This window comes from Mirounga angustirostris, unplaced genomic scaffold (assembly GCF_029215605.1).
Source record: "Mirounga angustirostris isolate CCGP_5_RB_7025 unplaced genomic scaffold, mMirAng1.0.hap1 SCAF_7, whole genome shotgun sequence".
NCBI classification, from domain to species: domain Eukaryota; kingdom Metazoa; phylum Chordata; class Mammalia; order Carnivora; family Phocidae; genus Mirounga; species Mirounga angustirostris.
Genome location: NW_026991715.1, coordinates 2575597 through 2599145, shown reverse-complemented (window position 1 = coordinate 2599145; position 23549 = coordinate 2575597). Strand labels below are relative to the sequence as shown.

At 43.5% G+C, this 23549-nt stretch overlaps 1 non-coding gene across 1 annotated transcript; it reads right to left on the bottom strand.

The window, feature by feature from the left end:
- Positions 1-17514: 17514 nt before the first annotated feature.
- LOC123842107 (U6 spliceosomal RNA) lies at positions 17515-17622 on the bottom strand. The gene has a single exon (XR_006790355.1). It is a non-coding gene; the product is annotated as a U6 spliceosomal RNA (small nuclear RNA).
- Between the last annotated feature and the right edge of the window lie 5927 nt (positions 17623-23549).

Genomic DNA, 23549 nt, shown 5'->3' with positions numbered 1-23549 from the left:
GCAATTGCATTCCTGGGTATTTACCCCAAAGACACAGATGTAGTGAAAAGAAGGTCCATATGCACCCCAATGTTCATAGCAGCAATGTCCACAATAGCCAAACTGTGGAAAGAGCCAAGATGTCCATCAACAGATGAATGGATAAAGAAGATGTGGTATATATATACAATGGAATATTATGCAGCCATCAAAAGGAATGAGATCTTGCCATTTGCAACGACGGGGATGGAACTGGAGGGTATTATGTTGAGTGAAATAAGTCAAACAGAGAAAGACATGTATCATATGATCTCACTGATATGAGGAATTCTTAATTGCAGGAAACAAACTGAGGGTTGCTGGAGTGGGGGGTGGGGTGGGAGGGATGGGGTGATTGGGTGATAGACACTGGGGAGGGTATGTGCTCTGGTAAGTGCTGTGAATTGTGCAAGACTGTTGAATTTCAGATCTGTACCTCTGAAACAAATAATGCAATATATGTTAAGAAAAAAAAAAGAAGAAGAAGAAGAAGGTAGCGGGAGGGGAAGAATGAAGTGGGGAAAATCGGAGGGGTAGACGAACCATGAGAGACGATGGACTCTGAAAAACAAACAGGGTTCTAGAGGGGAGGGGGTGGGAGGATGGGTTAGCCTGGTGGTGGGTATTGAGGAGGGCACGTTCTGCATGGAGCACTGGGTGTTATGCACAAACCATGAATCATGGAACACTTCATCTAAAACTAATGATGTAATGTATGGGGATTAACATAAGAATAAAAAAAAAACCCACACGGTAGTCTCACCCTTCCCTGGCAGCCCACTCTCCCCCGTCCCCACGTGGGGTGCATGGGGCTCTGGGTCATGTATTTGTTCCCAGCCTCCCTCATGGACAGGAGCAGATGCATGTCACAACCTTGGTCAGGGACATCTCAGTAGAAGCTACCAAGTGGCCCTTTGTAGGAAGCTCTTATGAAGATCCACTTACAGAGAAGTTCCTGCACTCAGGATGCCTCTGGACCTCACCCTGTGGACCATCTGGTTGTTCATCGGCATCCTTTATGAGAAACCAGCTGGTCAATGAGGGAAGGTGGGGTTGGACACAGCACACTGAGTGTGCATCCGCAGGAGCTGAGACGCTGCAGGAGAGCTGGCTATGAGGACGTTGCGGACTCTACGTGGCCACATCCTGCTTGGCCTCCAGCACCACCCGCAAATTAGCTAATTTCCCTAAGGAGGAGAGTGGCTGGAAATGCTGGGTACTTGCATCTGCCCTGGATCCCAGCCCTGCAGGGCCTGCCTGCCCTGGCCGTCTGCCCCAGCCACCTGGCCCCAAACAGTGGTGTGTTTTCAGATCATGCTTGCAGAGTCCCTTATGGTGCATGCTTTTGTTGGATATTTGCTGTTCATCACAGCCAGAAGCAGAAGTTTATGGTTTATGCTGAGACTTTACTTTTCAATGCAAGGAGTTTCAAGATTATGATTAAAAATAAATAAATGGTCTAGCTTCTGGTCTTCATCCACCTCCTCCCTGGACTCTGGTCGCAGCAGCAGGTGACTGCCTCCCCAACCCCAAGGGGCAGGTGACAGAGGAAAGATGGCGGAGGAGTAGGGGACCCTATTTCAACTGGTCCCCAGAATTGAGCTGGATATCTACCAGACCACTCTGAGCACCCACAAAATCAACCTGACATGTAAGAAGATCTGGATCTCTACAAACAGAATATCGCAGGAGGTTGGTTTCGAGGTACGAAATGGGGAGCCATGATTCTGCGGGCAGATATCGGAGGGTAAACGGCAGCGGGAGGGTGCCTGGCCATGGGGATCCCACACCGCCAGTGAGCGACAGCCTCCCACGCTAGGGGACGGGGCACAGAATCGCAGACCACTAGCGGAGGGGAAAGGACGTTAGGGCAGCCCCCGGGGCAGAAACCCAGAGCGGCGGGGTCGTGCCTGCAAACTGAGGGTGGCTGGCGGTTTTAGAAGCACAAAGGGCAGAGACGAGCCCCAACCTGGAGGCAGGACTGGGGGCGCTGCGGAGGGGTGCACATCCCAGGATGCTGCAGTTTATAGCATCACGGACAGAAATGGAGATGGTGTGGCCTGGAAAGCTCACTGAAGAACAGACTGCTGTCTCTCTGCTCTGAGGCAGAGTGTTGGAAATGGTCTCTTCTGCTCTGACTCACGGAAGAGATGCAGAAAGCTGCCAGGGAAAGGCACCAGAGAACAAAAGCCCCAAAGACTGATTCCTGCTGAGCTCATCCCCCTCCACAGGGGTCAGGGCAACTCTGCCCAAACAGGGTTGTCTGAGTAACAGCACGGCAGGCCCCTCCCCAAGAAGACAGTCTGCTAAAACAAGAGGCCAGCAACCTTAAGGACCCAAGAAAACAGGTGCATCTTGCTTGGGTTCTGGTCAATAATTTGGACTCTATACATTCCCTCAAACACCCATCAACAGAATGACTAAGAGGAGGAACCCCCAAAATAGAAAAGACTCAGAGATTATGACTTATGCTGCAGATTTACAAATGGATGCAGATATAACCAAGATGTCGGAGATGGAATTCAGGCTAGCAATTGTGAAGACAATAGCTAGAATGGAGAAATCAATTAATGGCAACATAGAGTCTCTAAGGGCAGAAATGAAAGCTGAATTGGCAGAACTTAAAAATGCTATCAACGAGATCCAATCTAATCTAGATAATCTAACAGCTAGGGTAACTGAGGCAGAAATAAGCGACCTGGAAGACAATAAAATAGATAAAAAGGGAAAAGAGGAGGCCAGGGAAAAACAACTCAGAATCCATGAAAATAGAATCAAAGAAATAAGTGACACCATGAAGCATTCCAATGTCAGAATAATTGGAATCCCAGAGGCAGTGAAGAGAGAGAGAGGACTAGAAGATGTATTTGAGCAAATCATAGCTGAGAACTTCCCTAATCTGGGCAATGAAAGAAACATTTGAGTCCTAGAGGCAGAAAGGACCCCTCCCAAGACCAAGGAAAACAGGCCCACACCCCGGCATGTAATAGTAAAACTCACAAATCTTAGAACCAAGGAAACCATCTTAAGGGCAGTTAGGGGGAAGAGATTCCTTATGTACAGAGGGAGGAACATCAGAATAACATCAGACCTATCCACAGAGACCTGGCAAGCCAGTAAGGCCTGGCAAGACATACTCAAGGTACTAAATGAGAAGAACATGCAGCCAAGAATACTTTATCTGGCAAGGCTGTCATTTAGAATGGATGGAGAGATGCAGAGCTTCCATGACCGGCAGAAACTGAAAGAATATGTGACCACTAAGCCGGCCCTGCAAGAAATATTAAGCGGGGTTCTATAAAAGGAGAAAGACCCCAAGAGTAATATAAACAACAGAAATTTACAGGAACAATGTATAAAAACAACGTCTTCACAAGCAACATGATGACAATTAATTCATATCTTTCAATACTCACTCTCAACATGAATGGCCTAAACGCTCCCATAAAACGGCACAGGGTTGCAGATTGGATAAAAAAAACTGGACCCATCCATATGCTGTCTATAAGAGACTCATTTTGAACCTAAAGATACATCCAGACTGAAAGTGAAGGGATGGAGATCCATCTTCCATGCCAGCAGACCTCAAAAGAAAGCTGGGGTAGCAATTTTTATATCAGACAAATTAGATTTTAAACTAAAGTCTGTAATTAGACACACAGAAGGACACTATATCATTCTTAAAGGGTCTATCCAACAAAAAGATCTAACAATTGTAAATATCTATGCCCCCAACATGGGAGCAGCCATCTGCATAAGCCAACTGTTAACCAAAGTAGTCATATTGATAACAATACGTTAATTGTAGGAGACCTCAATACTCCACTCTCAGCAATGGACAGATCAACTAAGCAGAAAATCAACAAGAAAACAAGAGCTTTGAATGATACACTGGACCAGATGGACCTCATAGATATTTACAGAACATCCCACCCTAAAACAACAGAATACTCATTCTTCTCGAGCACACATGGAACTTTCTCCAGAATAGACCACATACTGGGTCACAAATCAGGTCTCAACTGATACCAAAAGATTGAGATTATTCCCCGCATATTCTCAGACCATAATGCTTTAAAACTGGAACACAATCACAAGAAAAAATTTGGTAGAAATTCAAACACTTGGAAGCTAAAGACCACTCTGCTCAAGAATGTTTGGGTCAACCAGGAAATCAAAGAACTTAAACAATTCATGGAAACCAACGAGAATGAAAACGCATCGGTCCAAAACCTATGGGATACTGCAAAGGCGGTCCTAAGGGGGAAATACATAGCCATCCAAGCCTCACTCAAAAAAATAGAAAAATCCCGAATTCACCAACTAACTCTACACCTTAAAGAACTAGAGAAAAAGCAACAAATGATGCCTAAGCCATGCATTAGAAGAGAAATAATTAAAATTAAAGCAGAAATCAATGAATTAGAAACCAGAAACACAGTAGATCAGATCAACAAAACTAGAAGTTGGTTCTTTGAAAGAATTAATAAGATCGATAAACCACTGGCCAGACTTATCCAAAAGAAGAGAGAAAGGACCCAAATTAATATAATTATGAATTAAAGGGGAGAGATCACGACTAACACCAAGGAAATAGAAACAATTTTTAGAAATTATTATCAACAACTATATGTCAATAAACTGAGCAGTCTGGATGAAATGGAGGCCTTCCTGGAAACCTATAAGCTGCCAAGACTGAAACAGGAAGAAATTGACAACCTGAATAGGCCAATAACCAGCAACGAGATTGAAGCAGTGATCAAAAACCTTCCAAAAAAACAAAAGTCCAGGGCCTGATGGATTCCCTGGGGAATTCTACCAAACATTCAAAGAAGAAATAATACCTATTCTACTGAAGCTGTTTCAAAAAATAGAAACAGAAGGAAAACGTCCAAACTCATTCTATGAGGCCAGCATTACCTTAATCCCCAAACCAGAGAAAGACCCCATCAAAAAGGAGAATTTCAGACTGATATCCCTGATGAATATGGATTCCAAAATCCTCAACAAAATCTTGGTAACAGGATCCAACAATATATTAAAAGGATCATCCACCACAACCAAGTGGGATTTATCCCCTCAATGCAAGGGTGGTTCAACATTCGCAAATCAATCAATGTGAGAGAACAAATTAGTAAGAAGAGGGAGAAGAACTATATGGTCCTCTCAATTGATGCAGAAAAAGTATTTGACAAAATACAACATCCTTTCCTGATTAAAACTCTTCAGAGTATAGGGAGAGAGGGAACATTCCTCAAGTTCATAAAATCCATCTATGAAAAACCCACAGTGAATATCATCCTCAATGGGGAAAAGCTGAGAGTCTTTCTCCTAAGATCAGGAACACGTCAAGGATGCCCACCCTCACCACTGTTATTCAACATAATACTAGAAGTCCTAGCAACAGCAATCAGACAACAAAAAGAAATAAAACGTTTTCAAATTGGCAAAGAAGAAGTCAAACTCTCTCTTTTTGCAGATGACATGATATTTTATGTGGAAAACCCAAAAGACTCCACCCCAAATTACTGGAACTCATCCAGCAATTCAGTAATGTGGCAGGATAAAAAATCAATGTACAGAAATCAGTTGCTTTCTTATACACTAACAACGCAACTGTAGAAAGAGATATTAAAGAAACGATTCCATTTACCATAGCACCAAAAACCATAAGATACCTGGGAATAAACCTAACCAAAGAGGTAAATGATCGACACTCTAGGAACTACAGAACAGTCATGAAAGAAATTGAAGAAGACACAAAAAGATGGCAAAATATTCCATGCTCATGGATCAGAAGAATAAACATTCTTAAAATGTCCATGCTACCCAGAGCAATCTATACCTTCAATGCCATCCCGATCAAAATTCCAATGACATTTTTCAAAGTGCTGGAACAAACAATGCTAAAATTTGTATGGGATCAGAAAAGACCCCGAATCACCAAGGAGATGTTGAAAAAGAAAAACAAAGCTGGGGGCATCACGTTGACCGATTTCAAGCTATATTACAAAGCTGTGATCACCAGGACAGCATGGTACTGGAACAAAAACAGACATATAGACCAATGGGACAGAATAGAGAACCCAGATATGGACCTTCAACTCTATGGTCAAATAATCTTTGACAAAGCAGGAAAAAACATGCAATGGAAAAAAGACAGTCTCTTCAATAAATGGTGCTGGGAAAACTGGACAGCCACATGCAGAAGAATGAAACTCGACCATTCTCTAACACCATTCACAAAAATAAACTCAAAGTGGATGAAAAACCTCAATGTGAGAGAGGAATCCATCCAAATCCTAGACGAGAACATAGGGAGTAACCTCTTTGACATCGGCTACAGCAACTTCTTTCAAGATACATCTCCAAAAGCTAGTGACACAAAAGCAAAAATGAACTTTTGGGACTTCATCAAGATAAAAAGCTTCTGCACAGCAAAGGAAACAGTCAACAAAACAAAGAGGCAACCCACAGAATGGGAGAAGATATTTGCAAATGACACTCCAGACAAAGGGCTGATATCCAAGATCTATAAAGAACTTCTCAAACTCAACACCCAAAAAACAAATAATCAAGTCAAAAATTGGGCAGAAGATATGAAAAGTCACTTCTCTGAAGAAGACATACAAATGGCTAACAGACACATGAAAAAATGTTCATCATCATTAGCCATCAAGGAACTTCAGATCAAAACCACATTGAGATACCACCTTACACCAATTAGAATGGCCAAAATGGACAGGGAAAGAAACAACAAATGTTGGAGAGGTTGTGGAGAAAGGGGAACCCTCTTACACTGTTGGTGGGAATGCAAGTCGGTGTAGCCACTTTGGAAAACAGTGTGGAGGTTCCTCAACAATTTAAAAATAGAGCTACCCTGTGACCCAGCAATTGCACTCCTGGGTATTTACCCCAAAGACACAGATGTAGTGAAAAGAAGGGCCATATGCACCCCAATGTTCATAGCAGCAATGTCCACAATAGCCAAACTGTGGAAGGAGCCGAGATGCCCTTCAACAGATGAATGGATAAAGAAGATGTGGTCCATATATACTCAGCCATCAGAAAAGATGAATACCCAACTTTTACATCAACATGGATGGGACTGGAGGAGATTACGCTAAGTGAAATAAGTCAAGCAGAGAAAGTCAATTATCATATGGTTTCACTTATATGTGGAACATAAGGAATAGCATGGAGACATTAGGAGAAAGAAGGGGAAAATGAGGCGGGGGGATCGGAGGGAGAGATGAACCATGAGAGACTATGGACTCTGAGAAACAAACAGGGTTTTAGAGGGGAGGGGGGAGGGGGGATAGGTTAGCCCAGTGATGGGTATTAAGGAGGGCACGTACTGCATGGAGCACTGGGTGTTATACGAAAACAATGGATCGTGGATCACTACATCAAAAACTAATGATGTATTGTATGGTGACTAACATAATAAAATTTAAAATATATATATATATAATTAATATATATATATAATTTTTACTCTGGATTGGGCAGCACCTTTTTAGACTTTATTACTAGGAAACATTGATTTTTCTAATTTAGATTGGATTAGAAACAAGGTTTCTAAAGAGAAAACATAGTTACAAACAAGCATTGATTTGCAAGAATGTTGATGTTTACCTCGCTTTCTTCCTTTCAGAAGATTGTTACTTTAAAGACATTTTAGATAAATTGGTAAATACAAAAAAAAAAAATTAAATGGTCTAATCATCATGAGTGTTATAAGGGGGAAAAAAGTATTTCACTTCCGGAACAGCAGCGTGAGGAGCTCCGTGGACCCATTCCCAAGCAAAACAACCACAACTGGTGAAATGCATAAAAATAACAACCATTTGAAAGTTTCTGGAGGGGCGCCTGGCTGGCTCAGTGAGACCAGTGTGTTACTCCTGATCTCCAGGTCATGGGTTCATCAGCCCCCAGTGGGTGTAGAGATTACATACATACATAAATAAATGCAGAAATAATAAATAAATAAATAAATAAATAAATAAATAAATAAATAAATAAAACCTTTTTTAAAAATTAAAAAAAAAAGAGTTTCTGGAAATTGTCCTAAAGCTAGACAGCCAATGAGGATGCATTTACCCAAGAAAATCTCCTAAATCTTCCTAGGAACAGTGAGAAGCTGTGACCCCAGCCGCGAAGTAGCTCCTTCCTTCCCCTCTGTGCGCCCTGCCTCTCCCTGGGACGATGAGAGCTCCAGCCTGGGTGAATGAGGCCAGGAAGATACAGCCCCCGCCCCCTCATGCCTCAGTGGTGGGATGCAGGGTCTCACCAGAGAGGGAGAGGACAGCAACCCAGGATTGCTCATCCCCTCAAGTCCAAGTGGCCGGCAAGCTGCATCTGGGAGCCCTGATCACTCGGGGCTCAACAGCATGCTTGGTAACAGCCAAAAGAAGCAAGGGCCGAGGGGTTGAACACAACGTGGCGTGTCCACCCAGTGGAACCCTATTCAGTCATCAACAGCGCAATCCCATGCGTGATTCTGAAACACAGAGGAAGAGAGAGAAGCTGCTCACAAAGACCACACAGGATTCCAATTCTATAAACTGTCCACAGTAGGCAGGTGGACAGAGACAGAGGGTTTGTTCGCGGTTGCCTAGCACTGAGGATTTGGGAGGAAGTGGGGACAGAACGTTCCCCACTAGAACATCTGTGGTGATGACAGTGTTCCAGAATTAACTGTGGCAAAGCTTGCACCAGGGCACGAATCCACTAGAAACTTCTGAACGGCATACTTTAAATAGCTGAATAATATAGATACGAGGAACAGTGTATCCGCACAACTACTCTTTTTCCAAAGCTCCTATTTCCCCCAGAGGAAGACAGCTGGAGTGCGCCTTCCTCTTGCAGCTGCAGACTCCAAGGCTACGAGCGCCCTCTCGAATCTGTGAAACCAAAAACTGCAGGCTGAGGAAGCCTGCACATAGACAGTTAAAACACTCGGGGCCTCAGCGACATCGTGACCAGGTCACCTTCCTCTGAAGAGAAGGCAGACAACAACCACAACAGAGTCTTGTTTAAGTCTCTGCGATCCGGGCTCCTCGTCCTGTGCATCCAGGTGAAGATCCTGTCCCATCCCACTCTCAGGAGCACCTCCTCTGATCCCTGTGGGCACTCTTCCCCCTCCATCTCTTTCCTCTTGAGTTTGTTTACACGGCTACTTCTTGATTTTTCCGTTTTAGCCACTGTCCACTTCCTTCTAGGACAACTGCAGATTTAGATCGTTCACACCTCTCCTTCCCTTCGTCCCCATCCTCTCCCCCAATATAGCCCATCGTCGTGTGAGGCAAGCCATACAGATTTATGGCTTCACGCAAAGCCAGGGACTCATCCAAGATTATCTGCTTCTACTTTTCTTTTTTTATGCTTCATGAGTAATGATTGCCTTCATTTTTTTCATAACTTTTGCTTTGTTTTGTTGGTGTATCTGGACACTCCATTACAAGTGCTATCAAATCATCAATCCTGAGTCTCTGTCTCTGTCCCTCTCTGTCTCTTTTTTCCTAAAAGTTGTCACCCAGGTCCTCAGTCTTCCTGACGTAGCTTGGACAGGTTTCTCTCTAGGTCTGGAACGGTTCCTTGAGTGACCTGACTCAGTGCCCTCATTGTTAGGATCCCATATCTTTATTTCTTAATTTGCTTCCTTCTCTTCCCGTAGCTTCTTGAGAAAAGAATCATCAGATAAATATCCCGAGCCCTTCATGCTGGACAGTGTGTATGCTTTGTGCTCACACTCGATTAATAGTTTATCTGGGTTGAAAAATTTAGGTCGATAATCCTTCTAGCATCAAATGTTGATTTTGAGAAACACAATGACATCTGAATTCTTGTCACTTTATATGTGATTTCTTTCTCTTTGCTCATTTCCTCCTCTTCTCTGGGTGCTGGTAAGATCATTTCTTCCCTGGGCCTAAAATTTCAGAACAATGTGAGTCTTTTATGCATTGATACTCAAGGAGCCCTTTTAATTTGAAAAAGAATGCCAGTCAGTACTGGAAAAACCTCTTACGTGATTTCTTTGACTATGCCACCTTCCCCCATTTCCTCTGTTTTATTTTTCTAAAAATCTAAATAATTGACTTTGTAAGCCTTTCTGGGTTGATCCACCCAGACTCTTTAATCCGTTTATCATTTATATCTATCTTCTAATAGACTCTATGTATCTTCGCTTCCATCCCATACATTTTCTTATTGACTCTGAGCATTTCAACTTCTAAAAGTTCTAGTTATCAGATTATTCTTACTTCATGACATCCTGTTCTCATTTATCTGTCTCTATAGGTGTATTGTTAACTTTGTTCTCTTAGCGTGATTTTGCCTATGCATTTGGTTTCGCACTTTTTTTTCCTCTCTTGCAGGTTTTCCTTAAATGTCTCTAGATCCTTGATTATCTGTTATATTTAACAGTGAGACACTAAAAGAATAGATTAAGGCTCTGAGGGCATGGGTGAGTCTTATAAACGGGAATAGGATCTTCTCTTGTGGAGCTGGGTATGAAACTATCCACTTTATTGAAGATACTCCAAATTTAAGGTAAGTTATTTCATGGGGCACCTGGGTGGCTCAGTCAGTTAAGCGACCGACCCTTGTTCTCAGCTCACGTCTTGATCTCAGGGTCATGAGTTCAAACCCCACAGTGGGCTCCATGATGAGCATGGAGCCTACTTAAAATTTTTTTTTAATTTTTAAAAATACGATAAGTTATTTCCTCTGGATGTATCCAGTTTCTCCAGAGAGGTATGGACTGATCTTCTTCAGGAGCCATTAACCATAGGCTGCTGATGTTCTGTAGGGAAGTAAAGTTGACTTCTAACCTTTTTGTCCTGATGTGTTCTTTTTTTTTTGGCATTTCATTTTTTTTTTATTCTTATGTTAGTCCCCATACATTACATCATTAGTTTTAGATGAAGTGTTCCATGATTCATTGTTTGTGCATAACACCCAGTGCTCCATGCAGAGTGTGCCCTCCCCAATACCCACCACCAGGCTAACCCATCTGCCCACCCCCCTCCCCTCTAGAACCCTCAGTTTGTTTTTCAGAGTCCGTCATCTCTCATGGTTCGTCTACCCCTCCGATTTCCCCCCCTTCATTCTTCCCCTCCCGCTACCTTCTTCTTCTTCTTCTTTTTTTTTTCTTAACATATATTGCCTTATTTGTTTCAGAGGTACAGATCTGAGATTCAACAGTCTTGCACAATTCACAGCGCTTACCAGAGCACATACCCTCCCCAGTGTCTATCACCCAGTCACCCCATCCCTCCCACCCCACCCCCCACTCCAGCAACCCTCAGTTTGCACTACTGGGTATTTACCCCAAAGATACAAAAGTAGGGATCTGATGTGTTCTTCGTAATCCCATTGCATTCTGTGCACACTATGGGCAATAGTTTCTTTTTTTATTTTATTTTTTTCACAGTGAAAGATTTTATTTTTTCTTATACATTCATCCAGACACATCCTTTTTTTCTTTTTTTTTTTTTTGGAAAACATAGAAGCATGCACATTGATGGCATTCTTATCACGAAAACCTAGGTAATAACTAAGCTGTAAATCAACAATAATAAAACAAAGGCTTAAATGACATTATGTGAAAAGCTTTACAGGTAGATTCAGGGCTCTTAATTTCAGAAAATAATAATTCAAGTCATATCAACACATGTTAAAAAGAAGCTTCTAATTTTCCAAATATTTGATACAAAATTTTTTAACTAAATGGTATAGAACTTTTGTGAGAATATAAGTATAGTCATAAGAAACATGATGTTCCAAGTGATCTTATGCAGCTCCCTGTGACTTCTTAAAATCAGCTGTAATCAACATAATTCAAATGGTGTTTCTTCTTAAAATTTAAATTTAGAGCATATCCATGATATTCATAATAAGTTACACAACTTACACTCATGTTGATCTAGTTAGAAAAGGTTCTACCTTTAGGACTGTTAAAAAAAAGGGGGGGTTGGGGCGCCTGGGTGGCTCAGTCGTTAAGCATCTGCCTTCAGCTCAGGTCATGATCCCAGGGTCCTGGGATCAAGCCCCGCATCGGGCTCCCTGCTCAGCAGGGGGCCTGCTTCTCCCTCTCCCACTCCCCCTGCTTGTGTTTCCTCTTTCACTGTGTCTCTGTCAAATAAATAAAATCTTTAAAAAAAAAAAAAGAAAAAAAAAGAGGGGGTGGTGCCTGGCTGTCTTAGTGAGTAGAGGGTATGCCTCTTGATCTCAGGTTGTAGGTTCAAGCCCCATGCTGGGTGCAGAGATGACCTAAAACAATAAGAAAGCTTTAAAAGAAAGTATTAATAAAGACATGGGATTGGTTTAAATTTCACTTTGCAGGTCAGAGGAAATTACCATTTGGCATGAGAACACCTTTCAAACGTTTTACGCACACCCCCAGTCATAGTAGGCCGAGGGTACCCTGTGAGGATGTGCGTACATAAACGTGTGTGTATGGAGACACGCGACCGAACACACACCCGCTCACACTACCCAGTGCCTCAGAGGGCCACACGGCCCACTCCCTGGGTCTGGAGAAATCTTCATTTTATTCCTCATGATTCAGATGGTGTGTTTCATCACAAAATGAAACTATTTTACAGCAAAAATGTTATCTTAAAGGACCAGTAGGCAATCAAGTTTAAGTTAAAACATAAAATAGAGCAGATCAAAAAAGGTCCTGTTCCACCGGCTATGTTTACTATTCCATGACTGAAAACTGAATTGTGTGATTTGGTTCCTGAAACAGCTCTTGTTTTAGGTGATACAGATTAATTGTGCAGCCCCATTAAAACTAAGGGGAACTAAGCAAATTCATTCAGGCCCAATGGATTAAGTCTGTATTTTGCCTGCTTCAGGAAGGTGAATTTCTTTTTTTTTACTATTATTATTAACGTATAATGTATTATTTGTTTCAGAGGTACAGGTCTGTGATTCATCAGCCTTACACAATTCTTACACATCATAACACAGCTCCCCAAAGTCCCTCACCCAGCCACCCCTCCCACCCCCCTCCACTCCAGCAACCCTCAGTTTGTTTCCTGAGATTAAGAGTCTCTTATGCTTTGTTTCCCCCTCCGGTTTCTTGTTTCATTTTTCCCTCCCTTCCCCTATGATCCTCTGTCTTTTTTCTCAAATTCCTCATATCAGTGAGGTCATATGATACATGTCTTTCTCTGCTTGACTTATTTCACTTATCATAATACCCTCCAGTTCCATCCACATCATTGCAAATGGTAGGTATTCATCCTTTCTGACGGCTGCATAATATTCCATTGTGTATATATATATATATATATATATATATATATATATATATATATACCACATCTTCTTTATCCATCATCTGTTGATGGACATCTTGGCTCTTTCCACAGTTTGGCTATTGTGGACATTGCTGCTATAAACATCGGGGTGCACGTAGCCCTTCGGATCCCTACTTTTGTATCTTTGGGGTAAATACCCAGTAGTGCAATTGCTGGATCATATGGTAGCTCTATTTTCAACTTTTTGAGGAACCTCCAAACTCTTTTCCAGAGTGGCTGCACCAGCTTGCATTCCCACCAACGGTGTAGGAGGGTTCCCCTTTCTCCACAATCCTGCCAACATCTGTCGTTTCCTGACTTGTTCATTTTAGCCATTCTGACTGGTGTGAGGTGGTATCTCATTGAGGTTTTGATTTGGATTTCCCTGATGCCGAGCAATATTGAGCACTTTTTCATGTGTCTGTTGGCCATTTGGATGTCTTCTTTGGAAAGATGTCTATTCATGTCTTCTGGTCATTTTTTAACTGGATTATTTGTTTTATGATGTTGAGTTTGTTAAGTTCTTTATAGGTTTTGGATACTTCCCCTTTATCTGATATGTCCTTTGTAAATATCTTCTCCCATTCCACAGGTTTCCTTTTAGTTTTGTTGACTGTTTCCTTTGCTGTGAAGAAGCTTTTTATCTTGATGAAGTCCCAATAGTTCATTTTTGCCCTTGCTTCCCTTGCCTTTGGCGATGTTTCTAGGAAGAAGTTGCTGCGGCTGAGGTCGATGAGGTTGCTGCCTGTGTTCTCCTTTAGGATTTTGATGGACTCCTGTCTCACATTGAGGTCTTTCAACCATTTGGAGTCTATTTTTGTGTGTGGTGTAAGGAAATGGTCCAGTTTCATTCTTCTGCACGTGGCTGTCCAATTTTCCCAACGCCATTTGTTGAAGAGACTGTCTTTTTTCCATTGGACGTTCTTTCCTGCTTTGTCAAAGATGAGTTGACCATAGAGTTGAGGGTCCATTTCTGGGCTCCCTATTCTGTTCCATTAATCTATGTGTCTGTTTTTGGCCAGTACCATACTGTCTTGATGATGACAGCTTTGTAGTAGAGCTGGAAGTCCAGAATTGTGATGCCGCCAGCTTTGTTTTTCTTGATCAAGATTGCTTTTAGGAATGTTCTAGCTCTGTGAAAGATGGTGATATATTGATAGGAATTGCATTGAATGTGTAGATTGCTTTGGGTTGGTGCTCCTAAAGGAAAGTGGGTGATGGAAATCCCAGTGGGGGTTACAGAGTTTATTTTCAAATAAACACCATTCTACAGTTTAAATAAAATGTGATACACCCAGACCACGGAATGCTCCACAGTTGCTAAAAAGAATGAAGTAGTTTATACTCTAATAAACAGGTTCTTTTAAAATCTGAGGTAGGGTCCTGTGGCTCCACCAAAGTGAAGGAACTCCATTCCAAGTCCTCCTTTGCACAACTAAAGAATCCTGGATACAACACAACAAAAAAAGCATAACAAGTCTCTGAAAGTTCTAAAGAAGAAGGTGGACCTTGGGATATCATGACCACAGAACGGTAAGGCCCCTGGGTTTCCTTATTGCCTCCCTTACATCCTGGATAGAGCAGGAAAGAATCCTCTGATGGAGTTCAGGACACTCTGCCCCCAAATATGGCCCCTTGGCATAATGGAATATTTCAGGATGAAGGAATTAAGAAATGGCAAGTGAAGGAAGGACTTTCTGACCTTCCCCCTGAAGCAGGTCATAAAACCTCAATTCTCTGCTATTCCTGAATAAACCGATTTTTGCTGGTAAAATAACCGGCAGTTTTATCTTATACCCTTTTTTTGTCCTATCACATCTTTCCATGACTTCCCACTCTTCATCAAACCTCTTGTAAAAATGTTCAGACTTAACTGCTTCTTCAGATCTTTATTCCCTCATGAAGGTTCCCATGTCATATAAAACTAATAGTAAACAAATCTGTAAGCTTCTCTCTTGTTAATGTCTTTTGTTACTGGGGCCCCAACTGAGAACATAAAAGGGTAGAGAAAAAAGATTCCCCCATATCTCCAACCCAGAACCACCAACAGTCGACCGAAAAAAAAAATGTTGCAAAAAAGTGTCTTGCCCTTAGTCAAAGCACCAGGAAAAGGGAGACCAAAAACAGAAAATTGGGAGGGCAATACCTACTCAAATAGCACTAGAAAACACCCTCACCTCTATCCCTCCCCACTCCAAGGTTCCAATGGGGCCAACAGGGGGGTTTGTCTTTCACCCTACCTACCACCCCATCATACTCAGATTCCACAGCTATCTACAGTCATTCCAAATACAATGATAGAGGTAAGTTGAAAAGCTAAAGCAGGAAAAAAAGATACAGTATACAAAAATTAACACTTTTTTTAAAAACCCGAACAAGAGAATGCAAAAACGGATAGAGCTGAAAGAAGAAATATATAGATGTACAATTGCAGTTGGGACTTCAACTCTCAGTAATCAATAGAACAGACAGCAATTCAGGGAGGTCATAAAAGAACTGAACACCAAATTAACCAACTGGATTGAACTGACATACACAGAACACTCCACCCAAAAACAGCAAAACACACATTTTTTTCCAAGGGGTCATAGAACATTGGCACATTTATCAAAGTAGACCTTGCCTTGGACCATTAAAAAAAAAAAATCTCAGTAAATTTAGAAGAATTTAAATCACACAGAGCATGTTCCCTTACAATAATGGGTTAACACTGGAAATCAGTAACAGTAAGACAACAGGGACATCCCTGAGCCCTTTCCAGCATCATGAACCCAGGTGTAGACAAGCACCACTAGATGAGCAAGATCACAGCTGCATGCAGGCAAACGCAGGATCCCCACACAAACCATGCTAATAGGTGAGCTGGGAACACTGATAAATGCCCATTTAAACAGAGCAAAACCCCAAGGAGAAGGGTCAAATAGGAAAATATAGTAAGCCACACATTAAGTATTGAAAAGTGTGTTTCTTATTGGTAACCTGAGAATAAAGCAGGTTAGGTACTGAATAGGTGTGTTTTGTTTTGTTTTTTTAAGATAAATTGCAGACAAATAGGAAATGCCATCTAACAGACAAATCACAAAAGGTGTTGAAACTATCCTAAAATATGTGAAAGCGAAGTTTGAGTTGTACAATTTTAGGACAAATGTGATTGAGCATTGGGCAAACTGCTGTTAGGTGAACTGGCTTTGGGGCAACTGGCCGGCTTCCAACAGGAGGGGAACTAGGGAGGGACTCCTGTCTTAAACGATACTTCCCCAAGCTTGTCAGCTCACGAACGTCTAGGATTGTCTTTTCAGATAACAGACCCTTTTGTCCCATGTGAAAAATGCAAAGGCTCAAATGCACGTAACATAAACAGGTCCATCCACACCACCTCTGAGGACAGGTGCTGGTAAAAAGAAGCATGGAGTTTTGTATTTAGGAAAAGAATCAGGGTGGATGGAGGAAGTAGCTTGAAGTCCCCATCGTCATGTTGCCTATGGTTAGCCTTGATGAAGGGGAAGGAGAGGCCTCAGGGCTGGAGGAGGATGCGGGAATAATAGGGAATAATCATGGAAGACACTGGGAAGGAAAGGTGCCTGTCTGTTCCCAGGCCAGGATGCAAGCAAGCATCCTCACCTCTGTGATGCAGATCAGAAGCCTCAGACTAGATTCGAGCTCCCTCACTCTCCATTGGTGGACGCTTGGGTTCTTTCCATATCTTGGCTAAAGTGAGTAATGTTGCATGGGAGTGAAGATATCTCTTTGATACCTTGTTTTCATTTCCTTTGGAGATATACCCAGAAGTGGGATAGCAGGATGATATGGTAATTCTATTCTTTTTTTTTCATGCTTAAAAGATAGCCATGATGGGGGTGGGGCGCCTGGGTGGCTCAGTTGGTTAAGCAACTGCCTTCGGCTCAGGTCATGATCCTGGAGTCCCTGGATCGAGTCCCTGGATCGAGTCCCGCATGAGTCCCGCATCGGGCTCCCTGCTCGGCGGGGAGTCTGCTTCTCCCTCTGACCCTCCCCCTCTCATGTGCGCTCTCTCATTCTCTCTCTCTCAAATAAAAGATAGCCATGACATTTAATGTGAAGGTGGGACACTAAGCCACATGGACCAACAGACTTCAATTTATTCCAACCCTGAATTATGTAAATGTCCAATAATATATGAATTCATTGGAATGAAAATTTCTCTAAAAATATGGACGGCTTCACAAATTTGCGTGTCATCCTTGCGCGGGGGGCCACGCTAACCTTCTCCGTGTTGTTCCAATTTTAATATCTGTGCTGCCGAAGTGAGCACACGGTTGTACTATTTTTAATTTTTTGAGAAACCTGCATTCTATTTTCCAAAGTCATTGAAATAATTTACATTTCCGCCAACAGCACACAAGGATTACGGTCAACCACACTGTATTACATACTCGAAAGTTGCAAAAGCAGTAGATCTTAAATATTCTCACCAGGAAAAGACGGTAATTATGTGCTATGATGGAGGCGCTAGCTAAGGCTATGGGGGTGACCATTCGGCAACATATAAATGTATCCAATCAACAATCTGTACTCCTTAAATTTACACAGTGTTATAAGTCAACTGTATCTCAATCAAGCTGGAAAAAATAATCAACATAAAAGTCAAAGTAAAAGTGTGGAGATATATATAATTTTCCACACACACACAAGTGTAAGCACAGGCCTATTTCCTGGCCATTTTGATGTGGGAAATAAAGGCAGAAGAACAATTACTAAATTTCCTCACTACCTACAGCCCGTTGACAAGTCCTTGAAACAGGCAGAGTGACCCTCCTCTAGGGACTCATCTGCCTGGATGTTAATACTTTGCTAAGGGCAACAGACAATCTTAGCCCAACCCCCCAGGATCCTGTGAGTCTACTTTAACATATAAAAGCTCTTTTGGAAACTTCCTTTATCTCTACCCCCCAAGATACATGTTGGTCATCATCCCCCAGGCGTATGAGCCAGGCCACCGATAGACATCTGAAGGGACTCATGACTCAGGTTTTATTAGACGGTAATAAAGGACCTTCTTCCAACAATAGCTGGCCCCCTCAAGGTCCTGGAAACCTTGCTTCCAAAATTCCTTAGAGACTTAAGCTCTCCCAAACCCCTCCCAACTTGAAAGTATATACTGGGCCACTCCTCATGACCCCGGGTCAGCTATTTCTGCCCACGGGTCCTGTCCCCGCGCTTTAATAAAACCACCTTTTTGTACCAAAGACAGCTCGAGATCTCTTTCTTGGCCGCAGGCTTCGAACCCTAATGTCTTTCCTACATCAATACTCCCTGCAGTACATCATTCTAATAGTTTTTTTCATATTTCTGCAAGGCTTTTGTTCAAAGCACAATATTATTGAAGGTATTTCTAAGTATGGTAGGAGATTTAAAAAAAAAAAAATCAGCCTTTCAGGTAAGGTCGCACAGTGACAGAAGCCTCACCTTGACCAGAATTCTCTCAGGTTCCTTTGAGCCTGTTCTTGAGGAGGCCCTGAAATTGGCCTTCACCCTGCCTTCTGCCGGCCTTGCCGCCTTCCCCGAGATTCCTGCGAAGCCCTGCCCCCGCCCGAGGACCTCCGATCGGGTTTCTCACCCCCACCCTGGAAGGCTCAGCCCCCTGGGCCTTTGGCAAGAATGCTGTTGGGTGGGTTTCAGGAGCGTCCTCAGCCGCCGGCGCCCTGCCTGTTTTCGGGCCGTGAGTCCACAGTTGTCTCTGCCGTGTTTCAGGTTGAGCGGGATCGCTCTCCCCTCCTGCAAGAAGACCTCCGTTAACAATAGTCCTGTGAAGTCTTCCCACTGTGACAAGCGTCAGGGTGATTTTTTTTCTTTAACAACAAGTGTCGCTGAAGCTCCTACTCGTATAAAACGCCCCAGTTCGGTGAGAATCCGAGTGAGATGACTGTGTTCAGAAACAGAACTTTAAATTCTGCGGAGAGCCCCATCACTGCCTTTTGGGGCGCCTAGAAATAAAATGTCATTGCACGGGACCTTGAATAAATGTAAATGCAGGTTGCCATCAAAAGGAATGAGATCTTGCCATTTGCAACGACGGGGATGGAACTGGAGGGTATTATGTGAGGGAAATAAGTCAATCAGAGAAAGACATGTATCATATGATCTCACTGATATGAGGAATTCTTAATCGCAGGAATCAAACTGAGGGTTGCTGGAGTGGGGGGTGGGGTGGGAGGGATGGGGTGACTGGGTGATAGACACTGGGGAGGGTATGTGCTCTGGTAAGCGCTGTGAATTGTGCAAGACTTGAATCTCAGATCTGCACCTCTGAAACAAATAATGCAATACATGTTAAGAAAAAAAAGAAGAAGAAGGTAGCGGGAGGGGAAGAATGAAGCGGGGGAAATCGGAGGGGTAGACGATTCATGAGAGACGATGGACTCTGAAAAACAAACTGAGGTTTCTAGAGGGGAGGTGGGTGGGAGGATGGGTTAGCCTTGTGGTGGGTATTGAGGAGGGCACATTCTGCATGGAGCCCTGGGTGTTATGCACAAACAATGAATCATGGGACAGTTCATCTAAAACTAATGATGTATGGGGATTAACATAAGAATAAAAAATATTTAATTAAAAAAAATGTAAATGCAGGTTTACCCAGGTAACCAGTGTCTACACACCCGTTTCGTAACTCTGCTTTGTCATCTCTTCTCCTTTTTTTTTTTAATGCACTCAAATCACAAAAGGGGGGGCGGGATGGAAGCGGCCTGCCTTGTGCTGTCGTAATACTTCTCCTGCCCACATTCCAGACACTTCTCCTTTCCAGACCCCGAGCGCAGCGCCAGCCTCGCTGGGGGATCTCAGCGGGCCTGGCCTGGCCTCCGTCTGTCTCTGCATCTCTCTGGCTCTCCCGCCCAGGACTCGAAGCGAACCCTGATGCGTGGCCCGCGGGCCTCTGCAGCCCCGACGGCTGCCCGGGCCTAACTCGGGGGGTCGGGGTGCCCCCAGCTCGGCCTGCTGCTCGCTGCCGCCCTCTACTGCTCACGGCTGTCAGCGGCAGTTCTCGCGCCCTCACCCCCAGATGCAGATGAAGAAAAGGACGCACCGAGCAGCATGCACAGGCCTGGAAACGGAGGAGAGAGCCGCGCGCGAGGCCTTGGAACAGCCGGGACAGGGAACGGCCGGGAGGCTGGCGGAAGATGCTGTTTGTCCGGATGAAGGGGCATGTGGCCGCCTGTAGGGGTGGGCGAGGACAGGAGGGGTAGTGAGTCTGGCATCCAGTGATTATTATGACCTTTTGCGAGAAAAAAACGCGCCGTGGTTGCAAAAGCAGCCAGTCCTGAAATCCGAATCCTGCAAGTCTCCCACGCAGCTCCCTTCCCCGAGAGCGCGCCTCTTTCCAGAAGGGACGGGATGTGACTCCTCCAGGCAGCCCTCCCGGCGGCCCCCACCCCCACCCCCGCCCCAGCTCCCTTCCCTGAGCCTGCGGGAGCCTGCGCCTCCTTTGCGGGGAACTGGAACCAAAGGCTCCGTGCGCCCTGCTGCGCACCCGAGGGGCTGTGAGCTCGTGACTTCGGCACACCCTCTCCACACCGTCTCCAGGCTGTGATCCACCCCCGCGGGACCTGCCTGCACTCTTCTGTGCTCGCAGATCCGCAGTCCTGTTCAAATCAGATCCCCGGCTCTGCACGCACTGAACCCCTGGGAGTTCACGCTCACGTTCAGGCCCTCCGCTCCCCGCACCTCGCCTCCCTTCCGCTCCTCTTCGCGCCTCAGGGACAGCCAGCCACAAGAAAGGCGCCTGCAAGCCTGCAGCTGTTCAGAAGCGACATTGGAAACCGTCCCATCTAATGCTCTCCCTTTGACCGACACTCGGCAAGGCTGGAGAGGGTGGCGTGCTCCGCGTTTAAAAGTCTGCAGCACCAGTTCCCACGGATTTGGTCTCAAGGACCCTTTCCACTCCCCGAAATGAGAACCCCCGGGGGCCTTCGTGGGAGCCCCACATCCATCAATATTTACGGTGTCATAAATCAACGGGGAGAAAAATGTTAATTATTACTTTGTTTTAAAACAATAATAAACACGTGAACCTCCATAACACAGTTTTCATAAAACTGTTTCCCAAAACAGACGAACGTCTTGTAAGAGGAGTGACATTGTTTCACACTTGGCACATCTCCTGAGGTCTGACTGAGTGGAAAACTGAATTCTCACATCTGCTTCTGCATTCTGTCTGTGGCAATGCCATACATCACGAAGCCTGCTGAAATTCCACTGCGCCCTTGTGAGACTGAAAAAGAGATGTGTCCATACTATTGTGAAAGTAGTGGGAGCCTCGCGGAGCCCCTGAAAGGCTGCCAGGGCTCGGAAGGTTCCCCGGCTGCGCTTGAAGAACTGCACGTAGCCATCTGGAGGGTCTCCCAAATCTCCATCTGCTGCTTTGACGGCCTCTGACGCTATTACGCATTATCATGTTACCTCTTACCTGTTAAAATAAATAAATAAATAAAAATTTGGGCTAGAGCTTTATAGAGAAATCTGAATATGTTAGGGAGGACCGGTCTGAAAAGAGAAGTTGCGTGAGTCACCACAAACGACGGCTGGTCTTCTCTTCAAGAACCCGAAGGAGAACTGCGGAAGAGAACGGTGGTGAACACACACCCTTGGTGCGAGCACGTTCCCGCCGCTTGGCCCTGCACGCGGGGCTGCTCTGGGGGCACTGGGCTATCCTTCCTATGCAAACTCCACGTCCTGATGCACTCCATGGGTGAAAAGCACTCCTGCTGTCTTTCCTTATAATCCAACAGTGCTTAGTGGTTCAGGTGGTGCAGTTGGGGCTGCGCAGGGCCTGGAGGATACGTTGTCTTCAGCCATTAGTAGGGAGCCCACAGAGGTCGCTGCAGGGAGGAGAGCCTCCGTCCTGGGACCCACAGATGCAAATCCGGGTGCTGCCTGTGTCCCTCTACCTCCCCCTGCCTCTCAGCCCCGTCAGCTCTGCCTTGCTCCGTTCTCCTGCCTGAGCTCTCTGCTCCAGGACTCGAGGAAGGTGCTCCTTCCTTCCAGCTTTAACCAGATAGGAGGAATACAGACACAAATTTGCTGAGCACCCACAAACCCCTGGATCTGGTAGCTCAGCAAAAGACTTAAAAGGGGGGGGCAGGGGGTGGAGAGAGACTTTCCAGTGTTAAGAAATTGGTTAATCTTGTGCAGTGTTGGTGGAACTGTAAATTAGTACACCCACTAGGGAAAACAGTGGGGAAGTTCCTCAAAAACTTAAAAAGTAGAACTACCATATGAGCTAGCAATTCTGCTTCTGGGTATATATCCAAAGGAAATGAAATTAGTGCTGAAGATGTCAGGACCCCAAATTCATTGCAGCATTATGCACAGTAGCCGGGGTGTGGAAACAACCTAAGTGTCCATCAACGGATGAGTGGATGAAGAAAATGCGGTATCTCTCCCTCTCCTCTCTCGTTCTCTGTCTCTCTCTCATATATATACATATATGACCTTTTGTGAGAAAAACGCCCTGTGGGTGCAAAAGCAGCCAGTCCTGAAATCCGAGTCCTACACATCTCCCACGCAGCTCCCTTCCCCAAGAGCGCACCTGTTTCCAGAAGGGACGGGATGTGACTCCTCCAGGCAGCCCTCCCAGGGGTATGTATGTATATATGTTTTTAATATATAATATATATAGTATTGTATACAATAAAAGTGTATATATTGTATATATATTTTTAATATATAATATATAGTATTGTATGCAATATAATTGTATATATTGTATATATATATTTTAATATATAATATATAGTAGTGTATACAATATAATTGTATATATTGTATATATTTTTAATATATAATATATATTGTATTGTATGCAATATAATTGTATATATTGTATATATTTTAATATATAATATATATTGTATTGTATGCAATATAATTGTATATATTGTATATATATTTTTAATATATAATATATATTGTATTGTATGCAATATAATTGTATATATTGTATATATATATTTTTAATATATAATATATATAGTATTGTATACAATATAATTGTATATATTTTTAATATATAATATATATTGTATTGTATGCAATATAATTGTATATATTGTACATATTTTTAATATATAATACATATTGTGTTGTATGCAATATAATTATATATATGTATTTTTAATATATAATATGTATATTTAAAAAGGGTAATCCTGCCATTTGCAACAACATAGACCTTGAGGGCTTTAT